Raw genomic sequence first — 12,501 nt, 5'->3', positions numbered from 1 at the left:
GAAAAATAATGATTCAAAGCAAAGTTTTGCATAAAATTTCTTTTGTTTCTCAAACACGTCTGTCTATTCCACAAATATCCAACAAAATTTCCAACCAAACAACCTTCTTTCTACCAGGGTTTCATAATATTCTGGAGATCTGCAGTGGTTATCTTTTACATTGCAAATAAATTAAGATTTCATCTGTAAATAATTTGTGGAGAAACAGCTTCACTTGTTGATTTGAATTTGAGGAAGTCTACAAGAGAATACAAATTTATAATAGAAAAGAAATCCTGATGTTGAAGCAAATTTCTTTAAAGCGCTGAAGCCTATGAAATCCAACCAAATTCCCAACCAAATAAATATCCAATCAAGTTTCCAACCAAAAAGCGACATTCCTACCAGGGCTTCATGCTATTCAAGAGGCATACTGTCGTGTATATTACTTATAATTTCACTAATTTCAGATCCTTTTAGCAAACTGAAATAAACTTTGTAGTTTTGTTAGAATTTGCGAAATATCAGCTTCATTCTTGATTTGGATATGAGGAAGTCTACGAGAGATAAGAAGTTAAAAATAGCAGTAAAATCTGGATTTTTGTAGAAGATACTTCTTCAAAGCTCTATCAAATCCAATCAAATTTCCAACAAAAAAGTGGCATTTGTACCAGGGCTTCATGCTATTTGAGAGAGACACTGCGTTGTTTTTATTACTTGTAATTTCAGATCCTCTTTGAATACTTAACTAAATCTTAAAGTTATTTGAGAATTTGCGAAGAATCAGCTTCACTTATTCTTGAATTGGATTTGAGGAAGTCTACAAGATATAAAAAATAACAGTAAAATCTAGATTCTTCAAATCTCTATCAAATCCAACCAAATTTCCAATTATATTTCCTATCAAATTTCCAACCAAACAGCAAAATTTCTACCAGGGCTTCATGCTATTTTAGAGGCTTACATGCATGCAGTTGTTATTTTTTATTTTTTATTTGAGCTCCTAATCGTTAGAAGATACGAAGCCACAGCTTATTCCTTGTGGTGCTCATGAAAATAAGGATTTTTTTCAACCAAACAAAGATATTTAAATTCTCCACAGCATTATTTTAAACCAAATATAGCTTCAACGCTTTAAAGGAAGAATATCATCCCAATTTGTTGGAAGTTTGGGACGCCAGCCAATTTTCCACGACGCAAGTTGCGATCAGTGTATTGAGAGAGATAAATTTCGGCGGCTGCAAATTGGAATTTATTTGCGTGCGCGCCGGTGCAAAAAGCACACACGCTGCCGAGTGGTGTGTGTTCGAAAGCGTAAACAAGCCGGCTGCTTTTCAACCCTTTGGCGCCCCCTGCTTTCCTCGGCGGACGCACGAGTTTCGCACCCCCAGCTGCACTTTTGGATTATGATCCGGGGGGCTCCATTAAAGGCACATACGCACACATGATACTGGAAGAAAGCGGCCTTTCGCACCATTATTAATAATTAATCCCAGCAGCGGCAGCAGCGGCGGCGGCGGGATTATCGCATGCTCTTGTGCGCGTGCCGTTTTTGCATTTGCAAGGAGGGGCTGCTGCAAAAATGCAAACAACTTTTTCGGATTAAGCCGAACGGAAGGTTGTTCTTTCGCATATAAATAAAATAAGAGTCGGCTGCCAGTTTTACTTTTTATCGCCTTGGAGGGAAAGAGCATATAAATATTTTTCTCTCTCTAGTCGCACGCAACGCACGTTTTTCTCTTCAAAAAAGAGCCGAGAAAGATATTTGATCCTTTGAGAGTGTGTATAGCGCTATCATCATTAGTTTCTTTTTGGCTTTTTTTATTTTTGTGTATTTTCCTCTCAATCTCCACACGCAGAGATAATTTCGTTTAATGTGATGTCATGAAATCCGAGAATTCTCATCTATGCTCCTTAATTCCCTGAGCAATATGAAAGAATTTATGTTGAAAAGAAACACGAGACCGCGAATGAAATACTGCCTATGAAATAATATTTTAATTAAGCGTTTCGCTGCTGCAGTAATTACAGCGTATAAAATGATACGATATGAAATTTAGTAAATAAAAGCGTTTAATTAAAAAGCAATGTTCAATATTTATTGCTTTAATCACAAAATGAAATAAAAACATTTTTTTTACGGCTTAATAGAGTTTTACAGCACAAGAATGGAACGAACTTCTAATATCAAAATTTATAAACAACGTTATTTTCCTTCAGTGTTTCTTGTCTGCTAAATGTATCGCTTCTGTTAAATATTAAGATTGGTCAGATCATTTTATGTTTTTTAATATTAAATAACATTATGGAATAATTTAAGACTTTAAATATTTACTTTTTCCATTAAATTTCTCGGAAACGTATTAAATTATTAATATTTTTATACTTAATTCTAAGATATATGTGATTAAATGTTGATTTTTCGATTCGATAAAATTGATCAATAAACATAAATTTAATTTTCTGCTACCCAAAACTGTCAGACAGGATTTCAATAAAAAGCAATAAAAACTATATTTTTTAAAGAGGTTCTCAAAGGTCATGCCCAGGATATAAAGAGCTAACATTAAGTTGGAACGTTGCGTTGGGGAATATACATAATATGTTTTAAAATAACATAAAAGATTTGCCTTCTGCGACACGCCGAGGCATTTTCAAAAGTCATCTCGGCACTTTTTGCTCATTTCTCTCTAACAAGTAAGCAGCGGCAGTTCTCCAGTGAGAATTTCTGCTGCTCATTTGTCTGTCCATCCTCCGTGGAACTCCGCGCGTTGTAATCGACCAACAAAGTCGTTTTTCGCTGGCAAGGTGGGGAGCATTTCATTTGCCTGCTCATTCGCTCGCTGGCTCACTGCAAGGCGGCGAGCAATGAACTCGAAACAACGTCCGATGATGCGAGAGAGCCGCCGGAGAAAAATCACACTCGGCGACTCGAAGGCTAAAAACTCGCGCCGGCGAGAATTTCTTTCGGCCTGTGGTCATTGCCGGACGAAAGAGATAAACATGAATATACCGACTGGGTTTCAAAATTGGACACATATATTTCAGGCAGCCGCACCCGAAAAGAAGATTGGAAAATAAAAAGAGGCGGAATTAGAAACAAAAAAATCCACAAAAGCACTTTATGGATTGATAAAATTATTACCTGCAGGTATATATAGAAAAAAAATCAAATTTGGTTTATGTAATAATGCAGTTTTTGAGACAATTTGATATAATTTAAAAAAAAAATGCAAACGTTTTGTAAAATGTTTTTAAGTGAACTGGAATTCCTCTCTGGATTCTCAGCAGCTTTTTATGTGTTTCGCGTGCTAAGCAAATACCAAGTGTAATTTTAAGGAGGACTTTTCCGAAATGGCCTCCGTTTCTTACGGCTGAGTGTCGTTGTCGTAATACTGCTTTATTTCTTTCGCTACCTTTGCTGCTCTGATGATCTTTTTTACGACCCCGCGCCGGCCATAAACGTGAGAGACGTCGCGCTAAAGTAGAAATAGCGAGAAAAGGCAGAGACCTCCCTTTAGCCAGGCAAAACTGAATCCGCGCTATACACCTCAAAAACCGCAACAGCTAATTTTCTTGGTTTATTTAATTTTAATATACGACAATTGCATTTTTTTAGTCTCGACATGCATAAAAAAAATTGTAAGTATAGCACGTGATTCATCAAAAAACCGCAAAACTTTATTGTCCAAAATTTTTTCTCTTTTTTCCACCGTCATCAGTGGTGCGTGCAGTAAAATTTGAGCTCATTCGGGCAGAAAATTAAAAACGAACGACGCTCCAAATCGGAAACGCGACGGCCAGCGAGCGAAATCAATTATTCGTGCGCGTGTTCAAATTAATTGGGGGTGCCCTCTGGTAAAATTTACTGTCGCAGAGGATTACAGAGCGAGGTGGATTAAAGGAAAATTATCTGATTACCTTGGTACGAACTCGGTCGTGCTGGCCGCATCCTCTGCGGCCTGAAATCGGCAGAGTCGTTGTCGTCACTCGAACCTTCAAAATTCGATCACGATCTGCAACAACAGAGAAGAAGAGAAACGTTAGATGCAACGAGCAACAAAAACGGTCTAACGTGATGGTGCTTTTTCTCGTCAATGAGAGAGACATCGTGCGGAACAGATATAGTTATGGTAACAGGACAAGTACAGAATTTCGCTAAAAAAGAAAAAATAATAATAATAATCAAAATTCAAGAATTTTTGTAATAATTTATTCACTCAACATCTTTAAATCTCGATTTAATCTTCCATAAAAACTCTGATTCATTTTGCTGGCTCATTGATTATCAAATTTCCACCAGATTTAGTGGCGAAAAACCGTTGCGCCTTATAAGGCAGGCTCTTATGGGCTCCCGTATATTAATTTCCACGAAAGCAGATAGGATGAGGAAAACGGCCGGACGGACGAGAGCTGCCGGCACAAAATTGGTCTACGAGTATTTTTTACGAGAGATTATTTTATTACGAAGGTCGCGGGATTCCTTCCTTGCTCTTCTCACGCCACGCATCAGGCGCAGAGCTGGGTGCGGAGAACAGGGCAGGTACGTCAGCGGCACCTTCGAGAGGCGCACCGCGGCACGACTTTTCAACTGCCTTGCGCTCAGGGTTCGGCAGTTGTATTATTTATGGTTGTCTGAATGGAAATCATCTCGACTCACAATCGGACCTATCGCGATCGTTTTCATTTCAAACTTCTTAATTTTCAAAGCGAAAGAAGCGATGTTTTGACTGAATGGATTCGTAGTCACAAAAGTTAACCTAAGGTTTAATGCAATTACGCGTGACGTGCAGAGATCAAGAGCTAAAGCAACTCTTTTTCACGCCGTCAGCGGCAACGAAAACAGATTCATTTGGATAATAAAAGTCAATTTGAACGGTGAAACGTTTTCGAGTGCAGACAACAATGTAAAGAAATTGTTCCCTGGTGCTGCCGGCAGCAGTTTCTCGCCTCGGGCAGCTTTACTTTTTTTATTATTCTGAGCGTCCTGGGAGCGAAATCTCCTCTTTTCTCGAATGAGCGAGAGCCGATTTTCGTTGCGTGAGCAAAAATTCTCACTCAAATGAAAAGGAATGCGTCCGAACCCAAGAAAAACGTCGAAATCGGCACGCGATTTTATTCAAATTGAATAACCAGATTTTATTTCTCATGCGCGAGTGAACGGTTTATGCTCTAAATATTCTTAATGACTATATAAAATTGTAAAATTAGAATAACAAAAGTTGAATATGAAGACTCTGGAAAGAGATTTGAGCAAAACATTGTAAAGAATAAAATGAAAATTAATTAATTCTATATTTTAACTGAAAACAAAAGGAAACCAATTAATTAACATTTTTGAAACATTTTGAGTGATTGCATGCATATTTAATAAAATTAATTATTTTATTGTTTAATTTCCCTGATTGTGAGAAAGAGCAAACTCTGTGCAGTTGAGCATGCCATAGCGATATAATTATTCGAGCCGCGGCGATGCTATCTCTTAAACGCCGCGTCGATTATGTAAACAAAAGTGCACACCGACATTTTTCCGCTCGGCCAGGTGGAAAAAAGTGCCCATCGCGTTTCTAAAATTGTGAAACGGTCGAGGAAATAAAAGAGAATCGCATACGAATTGCCGAATTTCGCTCGACATTCACCGATATAATGGCCATCATGCCCCTCGAAAAATCATAATCATTGCGGGGCACATGGAGAGGGCGATTGCACGAATAGGAACATAAAAATGTGGCACGTGATGGCCTCAGTAGCTACATTTTATTTTACTGGGCAGGGAATAAATTTCCATCGTCCTTCAATCACATTCTGATATTCATAAAAATATGATTATTCCAGAATTTTTAATGTTTCTAAAAAAAAAATGAAGACCTTGTGTGCGGTTTTTAACCCCTAAACGCCATACCTTATGTTTTAATGAGGTGTTTTGTTGGATTTTTATACTCAAAAGTTAACTAGCCAAATCATTTCCTAACAAGTCTGGTGCGGCCTCTTGGCAAAACTTTGTTCCCAAAAGCAAAAGGCACGCCGCGGTCATTAAAAAGAGTCGCTTCCGTCGGCAGTCACGCACTAATGATGAATACATATTTTGCAAAAAAGCACAAACAGTTGGAAAAAAATTATAAAAAAAAAATACTGGATTGAAACAAATTAATCTTAATGCTTGAAACAAAAATTTTAATGCGCAAAACTATTTCTATAATTTTTATATTGTTGATTAATTATAGAATCTTTTATAGAAGTCACAATATTTGCATCTTTCCCCCAAGGATAAAATGGATAAAAGCTTTTTCAACAATATGAGTAATTTTTCATTGTTAAAAATATCTTTTAATCGTGCAGGGTTGTTTCAATAATTAGAATTCATCGTTGCAACAATGATCCACTCTTGTATTTTGATAATCTCTTAAGCATTTCATTAATTAAGAAAAAGGTTAACATGCCCACCAAATGAAGCCTAAGTTAAATCCTTAATAAAAAGTTTTCATCCTTTACAAGGGAAAATAAAATGTATTTTCACCCTATCTTTATTTCTCAACACGGGGCAGACCTTAATTTGGCTCAAAGCCATTTTGTAAAGAATTTTACAGCCGAGAGAAACGTTTCTGGTTTCGGGGAATATCTTTCTGTGAATAAAGGCGAATATGCCTGCACATCCTGAAAAGGCCAATTTTGCCTGGGAAATTTGGTTTTGTTGTCTCGACTCCCTGCTCTTGTGGAGCGCGTCTTCGCCTCTCATAAAAAGCGAAGGAAATTGTGGCAGTCATGCATAACAAAGGCACAACACCTTGCTTCTTGGACTGCAAGAGGAGGTAGTTGTAAAGCAAAAAACTACCTGCCCGCCGCTTCTTCCCTCCCCCTCCCCCGACTATAAGATGCTTGAAGTTTTTCAGGCCTCGTCCTCTATAAAAAGAGGCGCCCGAGCACAAATAATATAATTTTACATGCAGGCGGCAGGTAGAAGAGTGAAAATGTATAATCAACCCTGTGTTTACAGCATTTAATTCGCCGCCTCTTCCTAATTTTGTTGCCTCTTTGGAATTTCTGTTTGTATTCTACCGCGCGTTAAAATTGAATTAGAATGATGTTGAGATTTTATCGCCTTGCACAATAGTTTTCACGTTTCAAAATTTTTATATTTGTGGTCCAAATATACTTATAATACAATGCAAGAAGAATAATATCTTCGTTTTGTTCAAATGCTACTTTAGAGGTCATTCAGTTAGTACTTTGAGGAAAGTGTCTTGAAATTGAAAAGCTTTTTTATAAATTTTTTAATCAAAATATAAACAAAAAATTTCAATCTTCTTTTTATAAAAGAAAAAGCCACAACGCTTTCTTCTGCCACTCAGAGATCAGGGATTGAGATAAAATTCAAAATTGTGCGCACCCCTGGAGCAAATTTCCCCGTCTTTCTCCAGAGCGAATTCAATTAAACGTGTGCCTGCAGATAAGCAGGTAAATAATTTACTCACTTGGGCCCGTGGGCGCCAATTTCTGCCCTCTGAAATAATTAAGCCGCGTCGCAACTTTTGGCGAAAATCGATGTTTCGCTTGCAAATTAACGCAGGGGTTCCGATGAAAATTCGCCCGCACATTCGACCGGAGGCGAGTCGAAATGAATTATTCAGCGACAGAGAGTGCGAGTCACTCTCGCGCTCGTTTCCATTTCTCCCCCATTTGGAAAATTATTACACATGCAATGCGTGTTTGTCAATTTGCGTCCCTCTCGCACTTCGCCAAAGCTTTGTTTAACAAAACATTTCGCCCGACGTATCCATTATTTCGGCTCGCAATAACCAAGAGAGAAAGGATTGTGCAAATAATATCGTCGGCGTATTATATTAATGCTCGGCATTCAAAAGAAAGCCAAATGGTTTCCATTCCATCATCAGCCTGCTGTTGACGCGAATGCACAATATTGATGTTTTCAACTGACAACAAAACATTTTCAAAAATTTATTTTGAATTCCACCATTTAAATTTTTTTCTGGAAAAAAAATGTTTTTCAGATATAAAAGGAGCTTAAAAAAAGTATTTTCCAAAATAAATTTAACGTGGATTCGGAAACCGACGTGAGCGAGAAAAACAATGCTCGGAACACAAATTAAAATGTCCAAATTTCAACATTTAATTGGAAATCTTAATTAATTTAAAAAAGATTAGGATTTCTGTTTCTAAAAAAAAAAATTTCCAATTAAAACTTAAAAATCAAGACAAACAGCAAGAAACAAAAATAACAGAAAAAAAACACTAAAAAATGAAAATAACTAAGAAAAAAATGTCTCACAAATTCAATTTCCAGTATAATTGCGTCCACAAACTTCCAAAAGTATTTTTATTGGAAAAACATGTTTGATGGGGTCAGTCTTTCCCAAATAAAAAAAACCACACGCACTGACCTTTTCCATTCTCCCTCTTAACACTACACGTCCCCTTTGACCGCAAATAAAAATTGCCGGCTGCCACACAAAGGTGTCTGAGCGAGCAAAATGCTCTTCTCTCTGCTTCCCCTAACAGTGCAAACATACACAGTGCTCTCTGGAATTTTCCTTTCCCTGCTCGATCCGGCCAAAGAAAGTGTAATACGCCGCTCTTACCTGGCTGCAGGCGATCAAGGAGGGTTGTTTCAACCCCGTCTCGTAAATCAAGCCACCCTCCTTTAGCCCGGCGCGTCTTGTGTTTTCAATATAGAAGGCGGACGGGGATTCCCTTCGAGCCTAATATCTTTTTGGCTGGCGAGAGAAAGAGCAGGAAAGAGCAGCCGATGTAAATTCTTATTTAACAGCCACCCGCCCGGCCGCTTAATTTATTATTTAACAGGGTTCATTCCGCCGAGTTAATACACCCCGACCAAAAGTTTCCGCGTCAAAAGTTGCACCGGCGTGCAAACTGCCAATCGACTCTGGTATGTAATTAACTCCGGTTTAATATAAAGAGGGGCTCAGCTTTGGTGAAATTCCGTCAATAAGAAAGGCCAAATTTTTGAATTCATTACACTAATGGTTCAAATTTTTTTTACCATCTCTTTTCCTCATATTTTTTCAAATGGGGTTCATTTTCCATTAAAATTTTGCACGTACACCAGCACTAATCAGAGAATTGCAGAGGGAGTTAAAAATTCTAATTCATCCCTGAGCAAAATTTAAATTATTCTCTAACCATACCCCTTGTTTTTAAATTACTATACGAGGGCTGCTGGGACGTGCTGGTTGATGCGGTAATGGAGCTCCAGCACCAGCAACAGAGGAAAGCTCTGCTGTGATATCAAAAAGAGAGCGTAATTTTTTCATCCTGCTGCAGCTCTGGTGTGCACTTGTTTTAATTTCCTCTCGGCTGCGCTGCTTTGAGTATGATGAATGGTGGTGCGCGGCCGCTCATAAATCGCACCCCGAAAACCAACCCCCAAGCCAAACCAACCACGTTTGTCCCCGCTGCTACACCACGCCGTTATTATTTGTCATCATCAGTGCGGTGGGAAATCGATATTTATTGCGAAGCGGCATAATTCATCGGCCCCGCATTAGCCATTATTTATGTCCGTCTCTGTGCGCGCTCAACGAGGATCAGCCACTTTTCATAATTGGATTTACGACTTTCGAGAGGGCGACGTCCCGTGTGGTTTTTAGGGTTCATTATTTGAGGTAATGGAGTGGTATGTTGTAATTCGGATTAAAATAACTGCCAAATTACAAAAAAAAATCCTCTTCTTTTGTCAGAATGAAACAGACTCAAAAACTTTCAACCCCTCATCAATATTCGATCGCACTTTCTCGGTGCATTTGAATATCTCCTGAGGCACCGTTGAAAGTATATCTATCGGCACTTTACGGCTTCGATGAATAATTGAAAAATTCACTTTTTCGCGTGAGAGGGGTCGCGCGCGTTCGCCAGACCATCCCCTTCAGCAGATGCGTTTTGGCATGGGCGAGTTAGGCATGCGTCATTATACACTCGGCCCGGGGCTCCATTCGCGCCTCAATAATTTTCCATCATCATCCCTTTCGCGGCGGCAGGTGGATGGACGGGAGATAATCAGAAGTGGCTGCTGCAGGCTGTTCTAGAGGTGCCGTTGTTCACGCACCGGTGCGCAAATCACGTGCGTGTGCAGTCAGGCCCACGTCAGGCTAGGGTTGCGTTATTCTCTTGGCGGGGATTACTGCACAAAATCGAGTTGCGGTTTCATCTTCGGAGTTGGTACCAAACCATTTGCTAATGGGGGGAGAAAGGAACGTGATCCATTATGTGCTACGAATCGCATGTTCTTAGCACTCAATGTCTACAAAATTTACAGGGAATTTTGTAATTTAATTTTGAATGTAAATTATATCACTGGTTTGAATGGGACTTTTTAGCAGAAAAAATTAAAATTGAAATAAATTTATACAATTATTTAGTTTCATATTTCTATTTATATAAAAATAAAAATTGTATAGTACAATGAAATTTCATAAAAATAATAAAATTATGATGATACTTTTTTTTAAATTTATCAGAGCACCAAAGTTTTGTTTTATTAAAAGAAATACAATAGAGTTTAATTATAACATTTCAATGAGCCGCTCTTAAAAAAAGAATCCAATATTTTGTTTTGCCTAATGCTGCCGAGTTTACAAAATTTGAAGACGGAAAAACTATTTCCCCGACTTTTCATATCTGCAATGTATGTAAGTATGCCATTCTGTAAGAAAATGTTCGTCTCTTCCTCTTGAGATAGAGAGTCAAAAATCCCCGGCTCTTCCTCCTTTTCACGGACAAAATTAAGCCATTTCATATCTGCCGGCGTCGTCGGAGGGGTTTCATTACATCTGTAGTATCACACCCTCGCATACAGTTCACTCACTCGGCAAATACAAATCCTCTGCTCGAGAGCAGGGCGGAGGGAAACCCAGCCCGCACTGCACGCAATAATACTGCAAAATAGTTGGCATTCCTGCTTGGCACCTCCGAGACACGACGACCGAAGGACTCAATTCTGCGCGGCGGGTGTTCCTTGCACGTCAAAAACTTGATCTTTCGCCCCCAGATCGCATTTCCAGCAGCCGTTCTCTCTTACTCGTTTAATCCGAGAACACACATATTGAGAAGCCTCAGAAAGGTCTATTAAAATTTGCATGCGTCGTTGACAAAGGTTTCTCTCCACCTCGCCTGCTATATTTTGCATCTCGAACGCGTTTTGCTAACCAAAAAAGTGGGGAAAAAATATGGCGCCGCCAAAATTAATAACGCCGGCCGGTGTTTGGGGGCGAATTTTGCGGCGACACATTAATTTTTATGTCGCTATCGACCGAGCTGGCTTTTTGGTTACATTCGCGTGTGTCGAGAGTTGTTTTTGCGGTGTTCGCCCTTTGCTTTGACGCCTGCTTTTGCCCTTTGTGCTGCACGAGCATGTGTAGCAATTTGAGTGCCTTTTATTCTGCGGTTCCAATTGGATTCGGCGGCGCAAAGGTTTTGTGCGTCTGGCTGCCTGAAATGTCACCTCGGAAATTGAATTTCCGCATGCAGTGCTCTGGTTGAGAAATTAAAAAAGTTAAATGTCATACCACGGCAAATGAACAGTGCTTTTGTGAAAATGAAAATATGTGCTGTTAAAAGAATGGCGTATGCTCATGGAAATATTAGATGGTGCGGAAGAAAAACTTTGAGAATTACAATGCAAAATGAAGGGCTTCAATCAAATATGCAGCGAGACGTTGTAGCGAATTTTAATTTGAAACCATTCAAGCCATATAAAAGCATGACTCTGATCAAATTTCCTTTTCACCAGAATGACTTTTGGAATTGATTGCAACGTGCTGATTAAAAAAAGTAATATTAATCTTGAATGATGAAAATTTAAATAACCAAATAATAAAAGATTTTTGTCAATGAAATTGCAATCTTTTGTTTAATTGCTGCGTCTGCAGGTCACATTAAACTAGACTCTGGGTGCGATTTCGTCTCCTCTCGCGGATGGAGAACGTGATTGGCATGTTTCTTTGGGCAAGAAGAAGACCACTCGACCTTGTCGCCACTCAAAATAAAATTTGCTCCGCCGGCTGTAGGGGACGAGCCAGGAAAGAATTTACGATTTGTATGACGAGAGGGGGCACGAGAGCAGAATAATAAAAAGGCGGAATAATAAAATGTTTACTTTGCAAAAGCACCTCTTTTCATTTCGGAGTACAAAAGAAGCAAAGCGGCTCCCTCAAAGAGTTTTTCTAATTAGCGAAATTTCCACAGTTTCAACGCTGAAACCGCTTTGAATTGCCTATTCATGAGAAAGAGCTATAAAATCACTGCATGGGGATCTGGCTAGAAAAATGAATTCCAAAGCCGGGGGTTCACGTAACGAGGTGCAAAATGTGCCTCCGAAAGCCGCGAAAATTGAAATCATAAACGTGGATTTGATTCAGAGAAAGCGGTCGGGGCGAGAAATTACGGCGGGGGTGGCGAAATCGATGCCACCCTTCTCTTCCTCGCCTATGCAAACAGAGAGGAAAAAAATGTACACTCGCTATCTGCGCTTGCTGTTTTGTGTGCGAT

General features: G+C 39.1%; 1 protein-coding gene across 3 annotated transcripts in view; it reads right to left on the bottom strand.

The window, feature by feature from the left end:
• LOC132200875 (protocadherin-like wing polarity protein stan) overlaps positions 1–12,501 on the bottom strand; it is a 38,681-nt gene that overhangs the window by 13,268 nt on the left and 12,912 nt on the right. For all 3 annotated transcript variants that reach the window (XM_059626660.1, XM_059626643.1, XM_059626652.1), the window contains exon 3: positions 3,901–3,995. The gene's annotated coding sequence lies outside the window, so the exon portion shown is untranslated. The remainder of the gene's footprint in view (positions 1–3,900; positions 3,996–12,501) is intronic.

This window comes from Neocloeon triangulifer, unplaced genomic scaffold (assembly GCF_031216515.1).
Source record: "Neocloeon triangulifer isolate White Clay Creek 2 clone unplaced genomic scaffold, ASM3121651v1 ptg000001l, whole genome shotgun sequence".
NCBI lineage: Eukaryota > Metazoa > Arthropoda > Insecta > Ephemeroptera > Baetidae > Neocloeon > Neocloeon triangulifer.
Note: the sequence above shows the minus strand (reverse complement) of the source record. Positions and strands in the feature narration are given on the sequence as shown.